The 26,194-nt window shown below is 39.4% G+C and overlaps 1 long non-coding RNA gene across 4 annotated transcripts in view; it reads left to right on the top strand.

The window, feature by feature from the left end:
• Positions 1 to 1,717: 1,717 nt before the first annotated feature.
• Positions 1,718 to 26,194, top strand: part of LOC138152606 (uncharacterized) — a 33,091-nt gene continuing 8,614 nt past the window's right edge. The window contains exons 1-3 of one of the 4 annotated variants that reach the window (XR_011166146.1): positions 1,718 to 2,371; positions 22,633 to 22,676; positions 25,985 to 26,082. This is a non-coding gene — a long non-coding RNA (uncharacterized lncRNA). The remainder of the gene's footprint in view (positions 2,372 to 22,632; positions 22,677 to 25,984; positions 26,083 to 26,194) is intronic. The other 3 variants (XR_011166148.1, XR_011166145.1, XR_011166147.1) reach the window with 3 other exon arrangements.

Here is a 26,194-nt window from a genome sequence, read left to right as displayed (position 1 = left end):
GACTTGAAATTAAGGTCAGGCTTTGCAGATTTATGGAGGGGAAAATGGAGCTAGTTCTGCAGCTTTCTTTTTTGTGTTAATTCAGATTCTCAAGGACAGCTCAGGCTGGGGATCTGCAAGCTTTCAGTGTTCCCAAAGTAGTCTGATCTAGGACCAAGTATTATTGCTTTCCTTTTGGTCTGAGTTCTGTAAGTTCCTGATGTGGATTTTCATCTGAGATGTAGTAAACTGCTTCTGGACACAGCCTTTATGAGTCAGCTAGAAAGCTCTACTGGTTCAATGTGACAGAACTATAGGTCTGGAATTCCTGACCTGTTTATCTCTCTGTAGGTTTCAGATTGGGCTAGAAGTTGGAACTGAAATTCTGGTCTTCTCCTGGGCTCTGAACTACACAGCTGCTTCTTCTTGCTTGCTTCTGGACTTGCTTCTTGCTGGTACATAAGCCAGGGCCCATTCCTTATTCTGTACTGTCACCCCGATTGTAGAGATCCTTTCTACAGTCATTCCTATATCTGTGACCCAGAGCTGTCTAGTGAGTAAAAAAGCTGCCCATCAGTATGTATCTCTGCATCTGGCACAAGGTTAGGCTTGTTCCAAACTGGAATACCCCTGCTCACAAGCTCCTAGCCAGGTTCAGTTCCCATTGTCCAGAGACCTAGCTCTCTGTCTCCCTATGCCAACTTAGACTGGAAAAATGACACACTGAGATTTTTTTTTCTTGGATTTCCAGATTCACAATTCAGTCTGGAATATTTTCTAAGTCTGTTTGGAGGAGATATTGTTTGTTTGTTTGTTTGTTTATGTATGGGGAGGGGAAGCTCACTGTAATAACTCTTCCATCTTGGCTCTGCCAATTAGTAGACTGAACAAATATTTTTCAACAGGATTGGCAGAAGGTCCAAATTAAGGGTGGCCAAGAAACAAAAAACACATTTAAGTCACCAAGGCCATCAATAGAAGTTTACAAAATTTGTTTCTCAAAACTTCAATAAAAATATTTCTCTCTATTACTTTTTGGTTAGACCATCTTTGCATCATTATTTTTAATGCCTTTTATTTTAACTTGAAGTTATAATTCTTTTTTTTTTTGGAGAGGGAAAGGCAAGGGCAGGGCAAATGGGGTTAAGTGACTTGCCCAAGGTCACACGGCTAGTAAGTGTCAAGTATCTGAGGCTGGATTTGAACTCTGGTCCTCCTGACTCCAGGGCCAGTGCTCTATTCACTGTGCCACCTAGCTGCCCCATCATTAATTCTTTTTTTTTTTGGAGGCATCATTATGTTTTAAGTCTTTAAAAAGAATTAATTTTGCCATTTCTCACAGGTCAACATAATTTATAGAAATCATTCTCTTTAGTCTTGCTGGTTCTGAGAAGTATATAAAACTTTGAAGGACAGTGTGGTCAGTAGGCTGACTTTCTTCCAGAGCATGGAACATGCCAGGAAGGAAAAACTTAGATCTATCACCAGAATGGAGTAACCTGAGTGTCAAAGAGCAGCATGAAGTGTTGAATGCCAGGGAAGTGGGAAGGTTCTCTAAGGGACTGGAAGGGTAGGAAAAGACCCAACAGAGATAAAGTAAAGTTGAGCACATGGAGAGAGATATCAAACCTAAATTCTGACTATTTCACAATTTTATCTTCGTCTGGAGTTAACTACAAATCTTCTATTTTCATACCTACCCATTTTTCTTCTGTAAAATGAGAGCACTGTACTAGACAGTGGTGTGCAGGTAAATGTTTAACAACTGGATCCTGGATGGGGGAAGGAGAAACATGTACTATGACCCACCTTTACATTTGATTTGCATTACTGACATTTTCTCTATCATTTTCTTAGTGTAGAGGACCATGGCCAGTGGAGCTCTGACCCTGATGACTGAATAAGCCCTCTCAGCATAAGACCCTGCTAACCAGGCCCGGATTGGTTCCCCATACCCCAGGAAGGCTCACAGGCATGGGCTTCTCATCCCCGTGAGACATGTGGTATGCACTCTTGGTGTGGGGACAAGAATGCTCACAGTGGAATGCTCACAGAGGAAACTAACATAATGTTGCAACATAGTTTTAACTAGAAGCCTTGGGACAGCTTCATTCTGTTCTAGGGAAGTTTAGGGAGGTTTGGAACATCCTGCCCAGTACTCACACCCTGATAACAAGGATGGGGTACACAGCCATCACGTATGAGGCGAATGGGAACTAGGGCAATGGTGCAATCCCAAAGACAGTGGCTTATGATGACTAGCATCATAACTACCGGTAGCATCATAAACTAGCAGTTTCACACTATATATACTGGACTCTTAGCTGAATAAAGTTAACTCCGTTTTCCACCATACTGGAGTCCTGCCTCGTTTATGATTGTCAACCTCTGGGTAAGTAACTCTATCTATCTTTCCACCTAACTTTTCCTTCTCAGCTCTGCTGCTGACCAGCAGGGCTCCTCTCCACCACTATCTCAGATACTGCCACAGAAGGGCAGGGGTCCCTGAGTGGGCTTGGTTTGCCACAATTAGGCCATTAGATAATTAATTAATTAAAGCCGGATTTTTAGCATTGGTCAATTTTTGAGGTGTAAATAATGCTTACAATGAAAATTTAACAATCAGCATTTGAGTTGGCTCCAGCATACTGGTGCGGCTCTCTAATCTCTAAGACCTCTTCCAGCTCTGACATCCTGTAACTCATAGTAAGGGTTTCTAAGCAGAGGGGTTAATGTATTTTCTGGTAGGACTGGAACAACATAGGAGGAACCACTTCATTCAGTATAGCCTGTTGATGTCCAAAGTCATTTTCTAAAATGGCATTTCAACTCCCTACAAACATTTGCTGACTCTTAAGAGTCTCAAATTCTCATCTTTGTATGCAAGGCAACTGAGGCTAAATCTAAGTTCTTTCCCTAAATGTATATACAAGAGAGACCAAGATACCCTTTCCCCCTCCCCAGGACTCCTTGGTTTCTTCCAGGAGCTCCCCATACATTTTTATAATTTCCCCTCTATCAGGTATTCTATAAATGCACTGAATAGGAGACTGAAAAGGACTGAAGGAGAGAGAAGGAAGGGAGAAAATAAGGGGATAAAGCATCAAAACTGTGTAATTTTGAAGAAGTCACTTAACCTCTCTGAGCTCTGTTTATCCACCTTTATAAACCTCTTGAGTGCCAACTATGACTGAAGTACATTTGTAAGAGAAACAATAGATTTCAATTTACTATTTGTGGGACCGTGCTGGGGCCATGTGACACTTTTTAGTATCTTACAGAAAAGGATTTCCAGTGAATCACTGGTGGCTTAAAAAAAATTTTTTTTGAATAGCTGAAGTTAATTATGATGAAACCAAAAGAATGTGGAGAAACAAACTGGATTCTCACTCAACCTTCCCTGACAAAAGAGACAGACTGTGTAAAAAGAAGAACTGAAAGCAGAGATGAAGCTTGGGTTCTGCTGGGAGCAGCAAGCAATCTTCATTGGGATTGGGTAATAGGGACCAGATTTTTTTTTACTTGGGGGAAAAATAATAGAGGGAGCAGGAAGTAAGCACAGAAGAGCACCTGAGTGGAAGTATGGTCACACCAGAAAAGAGGGTTCCTTGTCCATCCTCTATAAGCCCATGAGCTCCCTCTCTTACCATTTCCACCATTCTCAGGTATGGAGATAGCAGCCTCTGACCACCGTATTGAGGATGTACTATTCAACTTCCATATCCCACATTTTGTGCCTGGGACTCTAGGCATCTTACTCTAGTTATGGGTCTTTTGGAACATTCACGAAAGGAACAGATGATCTGTCATGTAACTTGTGTTACTTGTTCTTTTTCTAGGGAGCAAGTGAAAAGCAATGAGTCAAGTCCTCAGGCTTGTCTCTAGGAAAGTTTTTCCTTCGTGGTCTTCAAGCTTAGAGCCCCAAGGAATTTCAGTTGTCAAGTCAGAAGAAACCCTAGGGGTTTGTGATTGAGTTTCCTTGAAACTCTCACCCTGAGGGCATTCTGACTCTATCTAAAATAAAGGAAGTCTCTCAGTTGTAGCTCTGATCTTGGGGTAGGAGGCTGCTTCAGTGTGCCCTGGTAGTAAGGAGGATATCCATTCCTGAACCAGGAGTATATCTGACCATTTCCGTTGGCAAACTCCTGTCTTCTATTTCCTGAAGCCTGAGGTGATTTGCAAAGAGCAGGCAGATGATACCAAGAAGAAACAAGTTAAGGCTTTCCCCTGTGGGGAGCCAATTTGGGGGAGCCCTGCTGTCCTGCAGCAGGGATGAGAAAGACTGGGGGCCCTGTCATCCCCAGACAGGGTTGCAAAAGAGTCACTGACCCAGAGACTGCTAGTGTATAAAAAGAGACGGACCTCTCAGAATGGTGAAAGTGAAGAGTCAACTTTATTCCCCTGCATCCAGGCTTTTATAGGAAGCTTCTTAATTGCTTTCCCCTGCAGACATTGCATACTTCTGTGTCCCAGGCTGTGGGTGTAAATGCCACGCTTATCTTGAGGACCTAATCCTCACACCTGTATGCTTCCTGGGGGGTGGGGAACCAATCCAGGCCATCAGCAGGCTGGAATACCTGAGAAGCTTGTTCACCTGTCAGGGTCTGAGTCCCACTTGCCTGTGGTCCTCAACATTCCCCAAATGGGCATCCACATAGGGAAAATGAAATCCATTAAAAGAAACTCTTCAAAGACAAAAATGATTGTTACTGACCTATGAGATAGGTACATATACAATAATATTGGTCAAACACAAATAAGTACAATGCCTTGCAATCTCCAGAAATATGAATATAAAATGAGAGTTCCATGTGGAAAAAAAGTGAATGGATTTCTTAGATACTCTTTTTTTTTTTTGGAGGGGGGAGGGAAAGGGAATTGGGGTTAAGTGACTTGCCCAAAGTCACACAGCTATTGTCATGTGTCTGAGGCCGGATTTGAACTCAGGTCCTCCTGACTCCAGGGCTGTGTCACCTAGCTGCCCCTTCTTGGGTACTTTAATGCCACACCTATGGATGTCAGTTTATGTCCATAGATTCACAGTACCTTCAAGTTGGAAGGGAACTCAGTGGCCATCTGATTCATTGCATTCCTGAAAAAAGCAAAAAGAAAGATTTCCCTCTATAATATACCTGACAAGTGATGATTTAATCTTTACTTGAAGATCTCCAGTGGGAAAAGGTGAACCCAGGGCCTTTCAAAGAAGCCTTTGCACTTTTATATAGATATATATAGATATATAGATATATATATGTTTAATTCCCATTTATTTAAATTTCCATCAATCTGTGTACAATATTTATATTTAAAACAAAGGAAGCTGGGGCTCCTAGCAAAAGTATACATTTCAGTTTTGGAGATTGTTATGACACAGGGGGGAGCAGCAGCTTTGAGTATCTGCACAGTGGGGGAGTTGGGGAAGGAAAGGTGGGATGGTCATGCACAGTGTCTTCCTTCACAGCATCAGGTTAGGGCAGAGCCCTGCCCAGGGATTGTGCAAAGCTCTTCCAGGGCGCTTGCCCCAGCAGTGGGAGCTGGAGGGGGGGGGGAGGTGCTGGAGGTCCTGCCTCAGGAATTTCTGACCCCAATACCAATTCAGGGGCAGATTTGGAGAAGACACAATAAGGAAGGGAAGGGGTGGTCTGGTTCTTCTGCTTTTTCCCCCGCCCCCTCCAAGAAAACGCCTAAAGAGTGGGGAGGGGGTAAAGGAGCTGGGTTTCCTTCTTCCTCTTTTCATTCCCCTCCGCAACGTTAACACAAAGCTGCCAGCAGCCTGAAAGGCCCATCCAGTGGTCTGCATGCTCTCAGTGGTCTTCTAGGCTGTAGATGCCCCTGTATGACCCAAGGCAAATCACTGTCCTCCTGCAGGAGCTGGAGTGGATGGCCTGCTGTTTCTCTTAGGTATGACTTCTCAGGAAAATTCCTAGGCTGTGCCCAAGACCTTAGGGCCTACCTCAAAAGCTACAACTTAAAAAATGGCCTGGTGAGGAAGGAAAGAGATGTTTCACAGATGCGTTGAGATGCTAAGCTGGGCCAGATCAGCCTGTCTGACCTCCTCAGGGCCCAGGAGGGCAGAAGACTGTTGGGGGAGAGAGGTGGTAGGGTGAAGCTTGGAAGAAAAGTGAGAAGTCCACTACAGGTTATGGAAGATCATCCCCAGTCACTACCTCTTTCAGCTGAGTCAACAGAGATGTTCTGTTCACTTGGAATTTCTTGTTTAAACCCTTTCAAAAACAAGGAATGCAGTTTACCTAGTCTAACAGCCTGGGAGCCTGGAGCCCTGTCCTGTTTAGGGAAGAGGGACAGAACCTGTGATCAAAGTGAATTCAGTGCTTGTGGTAGGTGCCAGCATGGTGGCTCTTGAGAGTGTAGCAGGGGGTGTTAGGACTTGGGTAGCAGCACCAGCTTCTCCATTCCCTAGGAGGAAAGGGGGAGGTTAAGCTCAAACTCAGTTCAAGACATCTAGATACTGGTGACGGAGTCTGGGCAGAGTAGTGTGTGCTAAGAAAAAGGAGGGTGCCATGGCTGTATCCCACAAACTGTCATGGTGGGAGGGAGGAAGGCCTGGCCTAGCCCCTGTCTTGGGACTCAGCCCTCAGGATAAGATGAGCTCTCCCCAAACACCCTGGGACTTGTTGCTTCCAGAGATGCCCATCCACCCTCTTCCTGGACATCAGGGTGAAAGGCGAATATTAGTGTCCAGCTCCTAGGTCAGTCAGTACCAGAGGCTGCAATGAACACCAACATGGAAGACCAGTTAAAAGAACAGAAACGATTCTAGACATCAATGTGGTCTGCTGCCAAAGCTGATAACTGACTCCAGCATAATTATTCATAAAGTCCAAGGTAGTAAAGGGAGGTCATGTGGGTCTCTGTCAGGTGCCCTTCTTCTGGTCTGCATATTCCTCCTATTTTCTAAGGGTCACCACTCCTAATTGCACCTACCAACTTCCCAGGAGAATTGGAGAGGAAGGTGGAGACAGCTGGGTACTGGAGTAGTTGGGTTCAAAAAGGGGAATGAAATCTTGTCAAGCACTAAAGTCTGGGAGGGGATCAGGAGGCCAGCTTAGTGTTTCTTTGGGATGTATCACACTATGAAAATGAGAGCCTGAGAAGCTTGGCACCTCCTCCACCTTTCTGTCCCAGTAGAATGGAGGGAATAGAAAGGCCTCATCCTGTAGTAGAGGCCTGTTCTAGTTTCTGCTGGTGAGATAATACAAACCTGGTTCTGAAAGACAGACAAAAAGGGATAAAAGGAGGGAGGGGGAGAGTGTGTGTGTGTGTGTGTGTGTGTGCGCGCGCGCGCACACGCACATGCATGCACACAAGCACAAATGTAAGGTTGGACTACTCCAGGAGTAATGCTAAGTGCCTCTGGGCAAAGTCAACAGAATTGGGATGTGGACAGCGCTTCTTCAGGCCTGCCCACCACATGTCCTTCAACACCAGGGTTATGTAGTACCTGGAGAGCTCACACGAGGCCTAGACCACCCTTGGCAGCTCTTCAGTACATGTCCTTATAGATGTCCTGAAGAAGTGGATGCAGTGGGGTCTCTGTTTCAGTTTTTTTGAGTTTCTGCATCATCTGGGTATGCTCTGTCACCAGCTGCCTTAGGTCAGCCATTTTCTGAAGCATCTCAGATGAACTCATTCAAATAATAAACTGAGAAGTGGGGAAGGTAGATTACTGGAGTCAGGAAAATCTGAGTTAAAATCCAACTTCAGATATTTACTAACTGTGTGGTCCTGGACAAGTCACTTAACCTCTCTTGGACTGGACTCATTTTCCTTTTCTACAAAATAAAGATAATAATAGCCCTTATCTCCCAGGGTTGTTGTGAAAGTGAAATGAAATAATATCTGCAAAGTGCTGTGTAAACCTTAAAGCACTATATCAGTCAGTGCTAGCTATTATAAGATGGGTGGGATAGGGTGGGAGTAGAATGAAGACTCATAAACCACATCCTTATTAGGCTGGGAAGGAAAGTGTAAATATAATTATATCAGTAAAAATAAACAAGTAAGTATGTAATACCTGTCATTCATCCTTTGAGTCTCACTCCCCACCTCTTTCCTTTGAGCTGTGCTTAATTAGGTTTTCCCAGGAATAAGGGCAAAGGTCAATGGAAATGTGGTGCCATGATATGCAATGGAGTTTATACTCTGGAAGTACGCCTTTTTTTCCATCCACAAACTCAGATCTTTGCTCACTGGTGACCTATTTAAGTTTCTCTCTAGTACCACTTCACCTATCTCATAGGCTCATAAAATCCTAGATTTAGAGCTGAAGGGAAACTTAGAGACCATTAAGTCCAACCACCTTGTTTAATCAATGAGGAAAAAGGTTCATAAAGATTGAGGAACTTGCCTAAGGTCAAATAAGAAGTAACATAGGTAGGACTCAAACATAGGTCCTCTGGCTCCAAATTTTATAGGGGCTTCCCTCTGCAGGGGGAAGCCCACAGAGATTTTTACCTCCCTCCCTCCATCCCTCCAACACATACCCACTCCCTAAAAATGGCATATCAACCTCTATGAATAATCACTCCTTTTTAATTTTAATTTTGATGGCCAAGTAGAAATAAATGCAAAACTAATTTTTGTAGCTTTGGGGGAAAATTCATATATGAATGGGCACAAAAAAATGCTTCAGTGGCTTTATATTCTCACTGATATGAACTTCAATGCAGACTGCAACCTATTCATGCCTTCTCATCTTATGTATGTCAAATCATAAATCTTCTATAGATCTTCCTGATCAACCAAAGGCCTTGTTTTAGGGCCTTTTACATTTTGTGCATGTAAACTATCCATCTATTGTCCCTCATTTTCACCACATAACCTATTTTTATTATCCTATATCTCCTTGATAAGTATACCCCTTGCATCAGTTTTGAAGCATTATGGCATCTTTGGAAATATTTTGCTCTCTGCTACACTCACCATGCATCTCTACCTTGCTCTTTAGGTCACCCACAAATGAAATGCCTTGGAAATTTGGGTGTGTTCTAAGATTCATAGTCATATAGCATATTCAGGGAAACATTTATGATAAACAAAATTAAATCTTTCAGTCAGCAACTCTCCACACTTACTCAGGTGGCCCATTGCTTAATTCCCTTGACCAGGGTGCCTGATTCCTAGGATCTGGTAAGGAGGTAGGTAGAGGGCTTATGGCAATAGACCACTGGGATTCCCAGCTCTAGCCTGCTTGTCACAGAAAGAGAATCTACCACCATTTCTATTTGAGTTTGACATCATTGGCCTAGAACACTTCCAGTTTAAACAACTTACACAGGGTCACACAGAAAATATGTGGCAGAGAAAGTACTTGAACCAAGTAAGATTCCTTCAAGTCAGACTCAAAATGTAGGAGATTCCAAAAGACCCTTTGATGCTTCCATCAGTATGAAATCTGAGCTATGAGGGAGGAGTTAAATCCACACTACATGATTCTGTGTATAGGTTTGGCAGAAAAGAATGATTACTTGGACAGGGGATGTGGAATATCTCTGTGACACGTATTTTTTTTTCCTTTTCCATGACTCAAATGTCAGACACTCCAGATTTGTAAATAGTTTACAATGCAATTGGCACAGTAGTACCTTTATTTTATTTAGCTAGATAATTGAAATTTGGATGTCTATATATATATAGAACTGAATAAAAAGTATCTATTTGATATATCAAGATTTGAAGATTGATACAATGAAGAATTTGTGAAACTTTCCTAATTTTTCTTACACGAGAGGAACTGTAATGCAAGGAGGAAAAAGCACTTGATTTGGAGCTAAGAGACCTGGGCTAAAATCCACTCTGACACTTAATAGCCACTTGACCTCAGGCACTTACCCATTTGAATCAGTGTTCCCTCATATATAAAATGAGAATATTAGTCAGCATGGTTTTAAAGATTTGTTCCAGCTGAAAATTTATAATTCTCAAAGCTATCTCTAGTCATATGAATAAATGCTCTAAATCACTTTTGATTAGCGAAATGCAAATTAAAACAACTCTAAGGTAACACCTCATACTCATTTGATTGGCTAATATGACAGAAAAGGAAAAGTATCAATTGTGGAAAAGATGTGGGAAAACTGCAACACTATTGTACTGTTGGAATTGTGAACTGATCCAACCATTCTGGAGAGCAATTTGGAACTATGTCCAAAGGGCAATCAAACCTTTTGACCCAGCAATACCACTACCAGGTCTATATCCCAAAGAGATCACAAAAAAAGGGAAAAAGACCTACATGTACAGAAATACTTATAGCAGCTCTTTTCATGGTGGCAAAGAATTGGAAATCGAGGAAATTGGGGAAATTGTTGAAAAAGTTGTGTTAAATGAACATGATGGAATACTACTGGGCTATACGAAATGATGAGCCAGCAGATTTTAGAAAAACTTAGAAAGATTTACATGAACTGATGCAAAATGAGATGAACATGATGAGAACAACATTTTACACAGTAATAGCAATATGGTGTAATGATCAGTTATGAATAACTTAGCTCTTCTCAGCAATACAATGATCTAAGAATTCCAAAGGACTCATGATGGAAACTTCTATCCACATCCAGAGAAAGAACTGGTGAAATCTGAATGCACACTGAAGTATAATATTTTCACTTTATTTTTTGTGTTTTTTTTCTTTTGGTCTATTTCTTCTCTCACAACATGACTAATGGAAATATGTTTTACATGATTGCACATACATAACCTATATCAAATTGCTTGCTGCTTAGGGAAAGGGGAGAGGAGGAATGGATGGTGGAAGGGAGAAAATTTGGAACTCAAAATTTTTTTTCTCAATTCAATTTTATTTTTTTAAATTTTTTTCAAATGCTTTATTAACTTCTGATTTACATCATTCATTTCCGCCAGATTTGGGGTTACAAATTTTCTCCCCGTATTTCCCCTACCCACCGCCCCAAAATAGCAGTCCCACAGGATATCCCCTCCTCCAATCTGCTCTCTCCCATATTTTCTCCCATACCCCCTTTCGACTTTTCCAGTGGATCTCCACGCCCTAGTGCCTGTATATCTTATTTCCCAATTACATGTAAAATAGTATTAATAATAGTATATGTATGTATATATATACATATATATTTGAGTATTTGATTTTAAAACTTTGAATTCCAGATTCATTCCCTTCCTCCTTTGTCACCCACCCTTACTGGGAAGCTAAGCAGTTCAGTATAAGTTGTACGTGTGTGGCTAATGCAAAACAATAATATAGTAGATATATTGTAAAAGACTAACTATAGTTCCCTCCCTCCTATCCCACCTCCCACTTGTTCTGTTCTCTACTTTGATCCTGTCCCTTTTCAAAGTGGGTGCTTCCAACTTCCCTCCCCCCCAGCCTGCCCTCCCTTCCACAATCCCCCCTCTCATCCCCTTCTCCCCTACTCTCCTGGAGTGTGAGATACCCTGTTTAGTGTGTATCTCATTCCCTCCTCAAGCTAAATTCAATGGGAATAAGGTTGACCCATTCCCTTTTGACTTCCTATTCTTCCCCTCCATTGTAACCATTTTCCCTTGCCTCTTCTATATGAGGTAGTTTACCCCATTCTGTCTCTCCCCATCTCCTTTCATTATATTCCTGTCTCACCTCTTAATTTCACCTTTTAAATATCATCCCTTCCTGTTAAATTGGTCCTGTGCCCTCTAACTTTGTATACCTGTAAACATATATACACACATTCACATATGTATTCATAGGCCCATATACCCTCATATATAGACATATATATTTCTATTCCCTTCAACTACTGAGAAAAGTTTCATAAGTTACAATTATTGTTTTTCCATGTAGGAATGTTAATAGTTCAATTTTGATAAGTTCCTTATGATTTCTTTTCCCTATTTACCTTCTCATGCTTCTCTTGCTTCTTATATCTGAATGTCAAATTTTCTATTCAACTCTGGTTTTTTCATCAAAAATGCTTGAAAGTCCTTGTAATAGTAATGGCAATTAAAGATTCCCCTGTATTGGCTTGGTTTTCAAATTGATTGTGTTAAAACCCAGAGTTTGTTAATCCTACCTGTGGGATGAGCTTGTTGATGTGAAAAGAAAGTCCTGAACTGGGAGGAGCTGGTGATGTAGATTTGGAGAGACACTAGAGAGAGGCGGGAGATTTTTTTGGAAGCCGCACCTCGTGGAGAGAGAGAGAGACTAAGAGAATTGCTGGTGTCCGCTTTGAATTGCCCTGGACTTTTGAGACCTGCCCCCTGAGCTGCCAAGGACTGAGGAGACATGGCTGTTTTGCTGGTACTTTGTCTGTCTGTTTTGATGTTGTTTTGCCAGATTTGTCCACTGGTGAAAGACAGTCCTTTTGTTGAAGAAGTCCTGGAACCTGGCTGTTCGCTAAGAAGGCCTGCGACTGTCCTGCAGACAGAGAGTGAATATTGTCCACTGGTGAGGGACAGTACTGTTGTTGCAGGGGTCTGGAGACTGTCCTGCAGACAGAGTGAATACTGTCCACTGGTGAGGGACAGTGCTGTTGTTGCAGGGGTCTGGGACCCTTTCTGTTGGTTCAGAAGCCCTGAAGAAGGATTTTCTTGTTGTATGTTTACAGAAATCCTGGGAGAGGGCTTTGCTAATGTGTTCAGGGGTTCTAGGACTGTTCTACAGACAGAGGATGAATTCATGAAGGGACTGGCAATGTATCTTATGGCCTTGCTAAGCCTTGTCTCCCCAGGAACTAAGATTGCTGAGAACTTGCCTTGTGTCAAGATGAAGAAAAGACCTCCATTTGGGTATTAAGTGCTGTGTTTAAACTTGATGTAACTCTGGGGTAGATTCAATTGTGATCCTGGGGGTGGGGAACTTTTGACCTTATTGTGCTCTGTGATTGACAAATGAAGGTACTTTACCTATGTTTGGAAACTAATCTCCATTTGAGAAGAGGGGTTTTGTGGTGGACTTAATTAAGGTATAGCCTAGGGATGGAGAAGTATTTGGAACAGGGACTTTGTAATTGATTGAATGATTGGAAGGTCCTGGGGTGGGGTAGTACTTGGAGATTATTTAATCAGCTTAGTAAATGCTGTATTTGGAATGATGTCATGTTTTGATCTTCTCTGTTCTTGGTTTGTCACTGAATAAAATAGAGAGCACCTATGCTGGTATTTTGAACCTGGGAAGTTGCCTTTCTTTTGGCATTACATTACAGTCCTCTATTCCACTGAATGACCATATTTTCCCCTGAAACATGATACTCAGTTTTGCTGGGTAGGTGACTCTTGGTTTTAATCCCAGCTCCTTTGACCTACAGAATATCATATTCCAAACCCTTCGATCCCTCAGTGTAGAAGCTGCCAGATCCTAGGTTATTCTGATTGTGTAGAACTCAAAATTTTAAATAGTAAATACTAAAAATTGTCTTTTCATGTAGTTGGAAAGAAGAAAATGCTTAAATTGTTGTTCATCATCATTTTAAAAGGGATGTTTTTTTAGAAGGAAAAACTGAGAGATGTTCATTTATGCCTATTTGTATACATGCTTAACTCTCCCTTCTCCACCATACTTCTTCACACACACTAGAAAGTCATTTCCTGTAGTGCAGGGATCATCACTTATGTCATTTTGTATTTCCATCACAGTGCCTAATACATAGTAAGATTCAATACATCTTTATAGGAGAGCCATCCTGTAATTATTAAAAACATTATAAAATTTCTTTTTTAACCTTGAAAAAAATTTTTATCTATTTTATTTTGAACTTAAGAAATAATACAGGGGTGGCTAGGTGGCACAGTGAATAGAGCACCGGCCCTGGAGTCAGGAGGACCTGAGTTCAAATCCAGCCTCAGACACTTGACACAAAAACTAGTCATGTGACTATGGGCAAGTCACTTACCCCCAATTGCCCTCCAAAAAAGCAAAAAAAAAAAAAGAAATAATACAAGAATTTCCATGACATAGTAGAATTTTTAAAAAGATGATTTTATGTGAACCTGCCTATCTAATTATGTACAATTTGCTATTCCTTTCAAATTATAAATTTATCATGTAACTTTGTTTTTTCCCTTTTTTCTTCCCTCCCTTCCACCCTAGAGATGGCTACCATTTGACACAAATATGTGTGTATACATATTTATACACACATGTATGTATATGTAAAACAATTCTATATATACTTCTATTTTCATTCTTTCTCTGGATACAGATAGTGTCTTCTTTCATAGGTTCTTTGTAGTTAATTTGGGTATAATAGTCAAAATGACTTAGTCACTCAAAGTTGTTCTTAAAACAATATTGCTGTTACTGTATACAATGTTCTCTTGGTACTGTTCATTTTACTCTTCATTATTTCATGCAAGTCTATGCATGGCTTTCTAAGATCACCAAGCTTATCATTTCTTATAGGACAGTAGGATTCCATCACAACCATATACCACAACTTGTTCAGTCCTTCCCCAATTGACAGACATTCTCACAATTTTCAGTTCTTTGCCACCACAAACAGAGCTGCTATAAATATTTTTGATCATATTGGTTCATTTCCTTTTTCCCTAATCATCTTGGGAAACAGACCTAGTTGTGGTATTTCTGGGTCAAAGGGTGCAGGCAATTTAATAACACTTTGGGTAGAGTTTCAGATTGCTCTCCAAAATTTGGATCACTTCACAGTTCCACCAATGTGAATTAGGGTCCCAATTTTCTACAACCTCTCCAATATTTGTCACTTTCCCCTTCAATCAATCATTTTAGCCATTCTGATAGCTGTAAAATGATATCACAAGATTGTTTTAATTTGTATTTCTCTGATCAATAATGATTTAGAGCATTTTATATGACTATAAATTATTTTGATTTTTTCTTTGGAAAAATGCCTGTGCATATTTTTTGACCATTTATCAATTGCAGAACGACTCATATTCTTATAGATTTGACAATGGTCTTTATATACTTAAGATATGAGACCTTTTTAAAAAATTTCCCCCAATTTTCTGCTTTCCTTCTTATATTGGCTACATTTATTTTATTTGTACAAAACTTTTTTAAATTTAACATAATCAAAATTATCCATTTTACACCTCATAATGCTCTCTCTATCTTTTGTTTACTCATAAATTGTTCATCTATCCATTAGTCTGATAGTTACTGTATTCCATACCTAGGTCATGTATCCATGTGTCTTATTTTGGTGTAAGATATTGGTATATACACAATTTCTTAAATTCAATTTCCCTGTCCTCCTCCTATTCAATTCTAGACCCAAAGCATTGTCCAACTTCAGTGCCTATTCCAAATATATAATATATTAATCCAGTAGGCTATCCATCCAAATGCATGTTGTGAGCAGGACCAAAAAAAAAAGAATCATTTTTATATGCATTTGGAGTTTCTTAAATGAATTTTTAAGCTGTTCTCTTCTAAATAATCATGGACCCCATCAATAAGACCTCAGAGTGCTCCAAGGTTTGATAAAATCAACGGTGTCATCCACAAATATGAGCATCTGGAGCATAATACTATCTATAAAGAGCTTTATTTTCCCTATTTGGTCCTTACACATGTTCCATGACAAAAGTCATGAACTGTGAGGGACAGTGGTGGAGAGAGGAGTACCAATTATCCCACTGAAGAACACTCCCATGAGGAAAATGGTATTTGCTTGCAATGAGACATGGAAACTTTATAACGGGTTTAATCTGGGAGAAGTTGGTACATTTGGAGGTTATGTTCTTTGAGAGAATGTCATCTTTCCATGGAAAACATCTTGGGCAAAGAGAAAGTATTACAGATTGTCTAGGAGTAACTGGCACCCAGAAAATTGAAGTGATGTCATTTAGCATATAGACCCAGAAAAAAGATGGCATAGTGATTGGGTAAAAGAAATATTATGAAGAGGTCAAAATGACATGATTTTGGACATAGGGTATCTCTATCACACGGCAGTTTCTATTCAACATTATTTCTCTCAAAAATTAAATCAAAGAATCACATAATTTTGCAATTTTGTAATTCTGTTAAATATACTGGCAGGGAAGAGAATTGAGGAGGAGACCAAAGCAAAGAAAGACTTCTTAGAGAAGGTACAGTAATTGTTGATAATATGATGGTACATTAGAGAACCCTAGAGGATCTACTTAAGAATTGATTGAAAAATCAACTTTAATAAAGATGAAGGATATAAAACAATCATCAACATGTCTGTGTATTATGCCTAAAAAAAAGTCCAGAAGGAAGAAATAAAAGAAGAAATTATACTTAAAATAACTACAGTATATAAAAAACAGAGTCTATCTACCTACACACAGGAAGTATATGAATACAAGTATAAAACAATTTTTATAATACTAACAACAGAACAAATTAATTACAAAAGTTTTAATTGTTCATAAGTAGCCTGAGCATCTGATATGATAAAAATTACAATATTACCTAAATTAATTTATGTTTTTAGAGCCATGCCAATCAAACTACCAAAGGATTAATTTATAGAGCCAGAAGAATAATTTTTTTAATTCATCTTGAAGAAGAAAAGATAAAGAATCTCAAGAAAAATAATAGTGGGGAAAAAAGAAAAGCAAGGAGGACTAGTAGTACCACATTTCAAACTATGCTACAAATCAGCAATCTGATCACCAAAATAATTTGGTACTCATTAAAAAATAGGTCAATTGGGGGCTGGAGTCAAGATGGCAGAGTAGAAGCTGTACCTCTGAACAGCTCTGGCTTCCACCTTCTGCAATCAATGTAAAAAGGGGACTCTGAACAAACTTTGGAGCTGCAGATGACACAGAGAAGCTAATCTCCCATCGAGGACAGCCTGGGAGGTCAGCAGGAATTGCTCAGTGCGGCGCTCTGGGAGCCAAGCCCAGGCCCACATGAGCCGGAAGTTTCAGCCCCTGGGTGGGTCTGACCAGCCACCAGGAGGAGGGACTCCAGATCAGCAGCAGCTGTGGCGTTTCCAGAATTATCAAGACACAGATGCGAAGGACAAAGTGAGAGGTCAGTGCAGTCTGGACTAAGTGGGAGTGGGTGGCCTTTGCCCCCGGGGCAAAAAGCCTCTGAGATGCTGGCCACAGCCAGCCAACACCACGTGGCAGCTTCAGCTCCTGGCCTGCAGAGTGTAGGGGAACCAAGCACCAGTCTGAGGGGTAATTGCTCTTGCTTTAACCTTCTTGGATCTGGATTGTAGTTTAGGGTGGAGGTCCTGGGATGTGTGTCCAGCTTGCCAGAATGTGTGGAGGCCTCATAGAGGGTACCCATCTAATACCTCCTGCAGCTGAGAAAACCCCAGCATTTGGGAAGAAAGCTCCCCTGTCTGGTGACAGAGTCCTACTGTGGCAAAAAGCCCAGGGGTCAAGTGACTGAGGGGCAACATGACCAGGCAAAGGAAACAAAGCAGACAGAAGATTCCAACATTAGACTCCTATTTTGGGGACAAAAAGGAGCAAAGCATGCAACAGGAGAAAGACAGTGAAGTCAGAACACCTGCACCAAAAGCTTCAAAGGAAAATACGAGCTGGTTACAGGCCATAGAGGACCTTAAGAAGCAGATAAGAGAAGTGGAGGAAAAATTGGGAAGAGAAATGAGAACAATGCAAGAAAATTGCAAAATGAGAGTCGACAGCCTGACTGAGGAAAATAACACCTTAAGAAATAGACTAACTCAAATGGCAAAAGAGGCTCAAAAAGGCAATGAGGAGAAGAATGCCTTAAAAAGCTGAATTTGCCAGATGGAAAAAGAATCTCAAAAGCTCAATGAGGAGAATCATTGCTTCAAATTTAGATTGGAGCAAATGGAAGCTAATGACTTTATGAGAAATCAAGATGCTGTTAAACAGATCCAAACAAATGAAAGAATAGAAAGCAATATGAAATGTCTCATTGGAAAAACCACAGACCTGGAAAATAGATCCAGGAGAGATAATTTAAAAATTATTGGACTGCCTGAAAGCCATGATCAAAGTAAGAACCTAGAAATCATCCTCCAGAAAGTTTTCAAAGAAAACTGCCCTGATGTTTTAGAACCAGAAGGCAAAATAGAGGTTGAAAGAATCCACTGATCACCTCCTGAAAAAGATCCCAAAAAGAAAACTCCTAGGAATATTATAGCCAGGTTCCGGAGTTTCCAGATCAAGGAGAGAATATTATAAGCAGCCAGGAAGAAACAATTTGAATATTGTGGAAGCACAATCAAGATAACCTAGGATCTGGCAGCTTCTACACTGAGGGATCGAAGGGCTTGGAATATGATATTCTGGAGGTCAAAGGAGCTGGGATTAAAACCAAGAATCACCTACCCAGCAAAACTTAGTATCATGTTTCAGGGGAAAATATGGTCATTCAGTGGAATAGAGGACTTTCAAGCCTTCTTGCTGAAAAAACCAGAGTTGAATAGAAAATTTGACATTCAGATACAAGAAGCAAGAGAAGTGAAGCTCTGTCCAAGGATTTCTGTTTCACAAGAAGCTAGAGGCTATCAACACCATCATCCACCAAGCACAGCAATGGAGCCTTCAGAGAGGAGCCCCAGTGAGCCCAGCAGAGGGACAGCCCTCCCTGACACATCCTACCCAGAGGGAACAATACACAGATGTCTCAGAAAGACCCCAGGGGCCCCACAACTTCTGAAATGGCCCTGGAAACCTCAGTCCAGAATGCATGGGAGCATCTTTACCCCATTGGACTGAAAAAGATTTTGGAGCATTCTTTCACAGTTGATGCCTGGGAACTACAGAGAAGAGAACAATGCATGTGGAGTCAGGAAGACCTGAGTTCAAATTTCAGACATTAGGTGTGTGACTTGGGGCACAGAATTGTTATGGAAATAAAATGGGACAATATTTGGGAGCAGAACTTCATGAACCTTAAAGCTTTATGTAACTATTGTGTTCTTATCATCATCATCATTATCCACTGCTTCTTGAGAGCTTGGATTGCTTTCCTTGCCTATTTATATCTTTATACATTTATCAATTGGAGAGTGGATCATCTGTATTTTTCTTGATCCCAGATCATTCCGTTACCAGTAAGAGTCTCATTTTCCCTATAAATGGAGATATGAAAAAAAATAGGTCAATTAGTAGAAGAGATTAGGTATACAGCATACAGAAGCAAATGAACCTCATAGCTTAGTGTTTGTTAAATCAAAGACCTCAACTATTGGTATAAGGATTCACTATTAAAACTTCTGAGAAAACTAGGTAGCAGTCCAGAAAAGAATCAGGTTTATATTAAAATCTCACACTATATGCCATGAACAACTTCAAATGGATACATGATCTAGGTTTGAAAAGTCACAGTGTGAAAAATTAGAGGGGTAAGGAAGAAATTACTTTTCACATCTATGGTTAGATGCAGAGTTGTTCATGGTCAAACAAAAGACAGAAAGTATTACAGAAGATAAAGTGGACAATTTAAATTATATAAGATTTAAAAGTTTGCACAAGGGGCGGCCAGGTGATGCAGTGAGTAAGAGTGCTGGACCCAGAGTCGGGAGACCTGGGATTGGTTCCGGCCTCAGATACTCAGCACCCACACAAAAAAATAACTGGCCGTGTAACTTTAAGCAAGTTACTTAACCCCAATTGCTTTAAAAAAAAAAAAAAGTTTGCACAAACAAAGCTAAATGCAGCTAAGAGTCAAAGGGAAACAGTTAACTGGAGTGGGGGTGGGACAATCTTTGCAGCAAGTTTCTTTGATAAAGTTGTCATTTCAAAGACATAATAAACACGTTCAGATTTAAAAGAGTACAGGCCATTTCTTAATTGATAAATAGTCAAAGGACATGAACAGGCAGTTCTTAATGGAAGAAATCCAGTTTATCTATAACCACATTTTTAAAAATTCTAAAAATCATTATTAACTAGAGAAAGGCAAATTAAAGCTGAGGTTCCACCTCATACCTATCATATCAGTGAATTTGGCAAAAAAAAAAAAAAAGACAAATTCTAGTGGGGTAGGGGGAAAACAGGTATGTGAAAAGTGCCATTGGGGGAGCTATCAACTGATAAAGCTGTTCTGGAAAACAATTTGGAATTATGCCCAGAACGTTAAAAAAAAAAAAAGTGTGTGTTCTTTGACCCAGAAATGTCACTACTGAGCTTATACTTCTATGAGATCAAAGAAAAAGGAAAAGGTCCTATGATGTACAAAAATATTTTTAGTGGCTCTTTTTTGTATGATAGCAAAGAAGTATAAATGAAGGGGGCGCTCATCAATCAATTAAGAAATGTCTTAATAAATTATGGTATGTGGATATAATGGAACCACAAGAAATAATGAAAGGGATGATTTCAGAGAAACCTAGGAAGATTTATATGAACTGATATAGAGTGTAATGAGCAGAAACAAGAGAATAATTTATACTATAGCAACAACATGGTAAAGACAAACCTCAGGAGACTACATGAAATGATTGACTATAATTCCATGTGACCAAGGATAAAGAATGCCACCCACCTCCTAACAGAGAGGTGATAAGCTCAATATGAAGAATGAAATATATATATATCTTTAATTTGGACAACAAGGGAATTGGTTATGCATATTCATTACAAGGATTTTGCTTTTCTCTTTTTTTTTCCCAGGGGAGAGGGTAAAAGGAAAAGAAAATAAATGCTTGTTAACCTAAAACAATAAAGAAAATGTAATTAAAAAAGAAAAATTCATAGTAGGAAGAAAACAAACATAAGAAATTGGAATGGTGGAAAGGTAGATATTAAACATAACACTTAAATGAAAAGAGAAACAGGAAGGACAAAAGGGGAATAGATCAATGATAGATAAATGGATAAATAAATGTAAACTAATTAATAAATAATTTAAGTAGGACCCAAAATTAGGCAATGAGAATGAGAGTAGAAGGTGAGCAGTGAAGTAAGTTGGTCATAATAAACCATACATCTGAACTAATTGCAAAGACAACATATTAATTCCAAAAAGAAAGGGGATAAAAATCTTAAGAAAAATGAAAGAACAAAGGGAGAAAATTACAAATTTCACCTGCATAACTTTAAATGTGAATCAATGAACAATCCAATAAAATGAGAGGCTAGAATAATGAATAAGCAAGCAAAAATCTATTGTTTACAACCAACATATCTAAGAAGCAAAGACACACAGAGACTCAAAATGAGGGTAGGCAAAATATGCTCATTATTAAAAAGAGATAAATTAAATATTGATGCACCAAATATCACAGTAGCTAAATGAGTAAAAGAATTACAAAAAGATATGGATATTAATCTAATAATAGTAGGTGGTTTTAATATTCCTCTTTCAGAGCTAAAAAATTTAACCAAAAATATTGTTATTGTTCATTCTTCATTCTCAAAAAGGACCAATGACATCATGACGGTGATATCTTGACTTTCATGTGAATTAGACTTGAGTAAGGCAGAGCTGAGCAAAACCATCAGCCTCACTTTCTACTCCAGGGTCAGTAGAGTTCAGTGGCAAGACAAAGACCAAGACAACTGGAAATGGGAGCTGACTATATAAGGAAGAAGCCCACTCCATGTTTACATACCTCTAATGCTGGGAAATGTGTCCTTGCCACAAGTTTAAATTTGCTTGCTCTTTGCTTCTATCTCTTGCTTCTAGTTTCTCTTTCTGTAATGAACAGAACAAGAATATTACTTTAAATTGCTTCCAGTATGATCTATAACTGCAGTCATTCCTTTGCATGACTGTCCAGTAAAGGCAAAGAGGTATTCCAGGGAGGAGAGTGCAAATGCTTTATAATAATTCAGGCATCTACAAATACTTATTGAGCAAAAATTATGCATCTGCAACATCACAGAAGCTGAGATTTAGAAGTGAATTTACAGGTCATATAGTACAGGGCTGTGGAACCTACCGCCTCAAGACCACATGTGGCCCTCTAGGTCTTCACTTACAGCCCTTTAACTGAATCCAAACTTCACAGAACAAACCCCCTTAATAAAAGGATTTGTTCTTCAAAATTTGGACTCAGTCAAAAGGCTGCACCCAAGGACCTAGAAGGCCACATGTGACCTCAAGGCCACAGTTTCCCCCATTACTGATCTAGTCCAATTTCATAATTTTACAGATGAGAAAATTGAGCTTATAAGGAATCAAATAATTTACAAAGGTCACAGCAGTACTAATTGGGAATCAAATTTAGGTTCTCTGATTCCAAACCCACTGTACAAGTTTGCTTCCCAATTAGCTATTAATTTAAAATTATTATTAAATAAAAAATAGAAAAGAAATATAAACTATAAACCATAAACAAACTATAAACAAGAAGTAAAATATAAGACTTAGTAAACTCTGGGAGAATATGGAACTAAAAGATTTATGACACCTTCTGAATGGAAATATTTGGAGCATACATATTTCTCAGTGCTAGGTAGTTAGTGCTACCCTTCAAAAAAAATAGACAATGTATTTGGATACAGAGAAAGTGTTTTTAAAATTATAAAAAAGCAGAAATACAACAGAGGTTATGGTAAAACAGGTACAGTAATGTATTATTAGTGGATTAATTAGTATATCCATTTAAGAAAGCAATTTTGAACTATAGCCAAAAAGTCAGTAAATCATGTATAATTTTCAAATCAGCAATACCTATTATGAGGGTTATATCACAAAGACATCAAAGAAAGAAAAAAAGATATTGTGTATACAAAAATATTTATAGCAACACTTTTTTGTTACAGCAAGGGATTGGAAACAAAGTAGATGCCCCTCAATTGAAGAATAGGTGAGCAAACTATTATGTATGAATGTAATGGAATATTATTGCATGATAAGAATAATATTATTGCACTTCAAGAAATGATGAAATTAGCAAATTTGGAGAAACTTGGGAAGATTTATAGGAAGTGATGCATAGTGAAGTGAGCAGAACCAGGAGAATTCTTTATGAAATGGCCATGATACTATAAAGAGACAATTTTGAAAGCTTAAGAACTCTGATGAATGTAATAATGAACTAACACTCGTGATTCCAGAAGAATGATAATGAAGCATGTGTCCCACCTCTTGGTAGGGATGTGATGCAGTGTAGAATGAGATGTAGAATGAAATAAACATTTTCATTCATGACTGATATAACGCAAATTGATTTTTTTTAAAGAGGGGGAAAAAAGAAAATCATTGCAAAAGTCTACCATTTCCTTTTCTCATTTCTTTACCAGGAACTGTAAATGCATAAATATGTTATTCTCCAGTAAGATATAGAATAACATCTACTGCCAAGCACCCAGAACAGTTATTCAACCTATGGATATTCAACAGCATTCATCGGCAGACAGACTGCCTGAAGTTAGGTTCAGGATGGAGGCTAGAGTTGGCCTGCGGGTGTGGCTGCTTTTCTCCCTAGTCTTCTAGCTGTGCCAAAGGGCCATCTGGGATGCATCCATAAGGAAGAGAGGGTCTAGGTAGTGCCACTTTTTCTTGTCAAATAATTGGGTAACCCTCTCCCTTACCCCCACCTGCTCCCTTTGAAAGGGCCCAGCATATGGATCCTGCTCTGACATCTCCATGGTGACTGGGAACAGAGGAGTTAGCTCTGCCTTTCTATCCCTCCACTACCTAGCCCTTTCCTATCACCTCCACCCCTTTCTTTCCTGTCCCCACACTAGGCATGTGCCTGGCCTTGGCTCCTCCCAAGTACTCAGGATTCAGCCAGAACCTCCCTTTTTTCAGTGCTATTTGCCATCTGTTTTTTCCCTTGGCTGAAATAAATTGCAGATGTAAAGTCTGCTGCTCTGATCCTTTGCAGTCTCCAAGAGAATAATAGACAGAAAAGACTATGGGGTTTTGTTGTTATTATTATTGAATGTTTGCCTGTTGCTGTTGTTTGCCTAAGCAAAACAAGCTCAGATAAACTCTGCTCTGAATTACTTACCTAAGTTGTATTATTTAAAATGTCTATCTCTTGCCATCAATGCTTATCATTTGCAATTCTGCAGACATATGAAGCTTAGGTCCTAGGAAACCTTCTGCAGGGGTTCTTTCATTTCTATTAGCCAGGTTAACTAGTTTTTCCTCTGTCCCAATAACAACATCTGGCTCATTTGATGTTCCACTAAAGTTTTCACCATCTGTAAACAAAAATAGCCCAGTCTTGATTTCATTACAGGCCCATGAATGGAACAAAAATGTTCCAAACTGCCTCTGCCATGAGGCCACAGGCTCAGGGTAGGATTCCTTCTGCTATGAAGAAAGGCGACAAATTCTATGCAGCAACTCGGTTAATGGTCCCCAGAGTTCCCTTTGATCCCCCACAGAAATTTATCATTTGCTGGGAAGGGCAGATCCACATTTCTGAAGCAATGGCCTCTTCTGTGCAGCAGAATATGAGAATCGAGAATGAGCTCATTATCTTTTTACAATAGACTTCATCACCTTTTACTTTTGACTCTTCAGTCCCCTCTGGGTTACTGGCTCTAGGAAAGATTGGGCATGAGGAGGGAAGCCTCCTTTCATGCATTATACTAAAGAATCTTTTTCACTTTTCTTGGGAAGGGAGGTAGTATGAGGAGGTGAATAGATCTAGTGGGAGAAATCCGTTCCCAGACATTTCTCCAGTGTTGATTGTCTGTAGAAGCCAACCCACAGAGGACATGACCACACCAGGACATTGCAGGGCTCTTCTCTTTCACTTCTCATAGACATTTATTTTCCAATGCCTTCATAGAACTTTCTGGAGCTTCATTAGTGTAAGTCTATAATCCTTTGAGAAGGTTCAGACTATTTGGGGGGATTCTATTCAAATACATTGAAACCATTTAGAGGGAATTCGGTTTGATTCAAGAACATTTTCAATCATTCTAGTGGTTGCATAGTCCTGATAAAGGAAATATGGAGAGTACAAAGGAAGTTGGGAGAAATGGTCCCTGTCCTGAGGAATTTATAGTCTTGATGGGGTCACCAGACCTACAGAGGAACCAGTTGGTGATGTTCCAAAGTGACAGTGAAGCAACTACATCCTGACATGGTACAGATTATGAACTTAGGTGCTAAGTAAAATCAAATTAGAACCAATATATGCTAATATGTCCCAGTAACAGCACAATGACCTGTATTTGTGAGAAATTCCTAAAAGGTCTAAGGCTCTTTTGTACTTGTGGGGCACAGCCCTTCTGTAATGATAAATACTAAAGAATAATTGTTCTGGAAAGAATTCTCCTCTTCCTATGTCTGTAAACACTTCTAAGAATTGTCATATTCTCTGTGGGATTTCAGGAAAGGAGAGCTCTCCTACTTGAAACCAGGTGAGACACACTCCCTATTTGATTGGTTTTTATAAGAAAAATCTGTCAGAACTCTATTAGTAGATGCCCCATATTTTGGGGATGACAGGAAGGCTTGAGCAGGGTCATAATAATTTGTCATCTATTTTTAATATCTTTTATGTAATTTTATTTTACTTTTGTTTTCAATTAACATTTATTTTCTCTCCCTCTCACCCCCTCCTCATTGGGAAAAAAACAGTAAAACAAAATTTTTGTAACAAATAAACATAGTCAAGCAAAATTAATTTCCACTTTAAATTCCACATTCCAAAAATATGTGTCTCCTTCTACATCTTGAGTCCATCACCTCTCTGTCAGGAGGTGGGGAGCATGATTCATCACTGTTGCTCTGTAATCACGATTAACCATTGTGTTGATCAGAGTTCTTTAGCCACTCAAAGTCTTTACCATGGTTGTTGTTATTGTATAAATAGGTTTCCTGGTTCTGCTCACCTCAATCTACCTTAGTTTATGCAGTCTTCTCAGTTTTCTCTGAAATCACCCTGGTCATCATTTCTGGTATCACAACAGTATTCCAATTTGCAGTTTGTTTAGCCATTCCCCAACTTTATGGAGATTCCCTTAGTTTCTAGCTCTTTGCCACTACAAAAGAGGTGCTATATGGTTCCTTTTTTCCTTTGTTTGACTTCTTTGGGTTAGTGGCCTAACAGCAGTAGTAATAGTCTAGTGATTTTGGGTGTTTAATTACAAAATGTTTTTAAAATGACTGAACTAGTTCGTAACTTCACCAATATTATTATCTTCCAAGGGTGAGTTCTGGAAATCCACTAGAAGAAGTAATGGGAATTCTATTGCACTTGAAGAAATAATGAGGCAGATGGATTGTATCAACTGATACAGAGTGAAGTAAGCAGAACCAAGATTTATTTGACATAATAGCAACAATACTGTAAAGAAAACAACTTGAAAGAGTTAGGAACTTTGATCAACACAATGATAAACCACAATCCACATATTG

This window comes from Petaurus breviceps, unplaced genomic scaffold, assembly GCF_028583685.1.
Source record: "Petaurus breviceps papuanus isolate PSGF00001 unplaced genomic scaffold, PetGlider_PUasm1.0 90925, whole genome shotgun sequence".
NCBI lineage: Eukaryota > Metazoa > Chordata > Mammalia > Diprotodontia > Petauridae > Petaurus > Petaurus breviceps.
The sequence above is the reverse complement of the archived record's forward strand: the minus strand, read 5'-3'. Positions and strand labels throughout refer to the sequence as shown.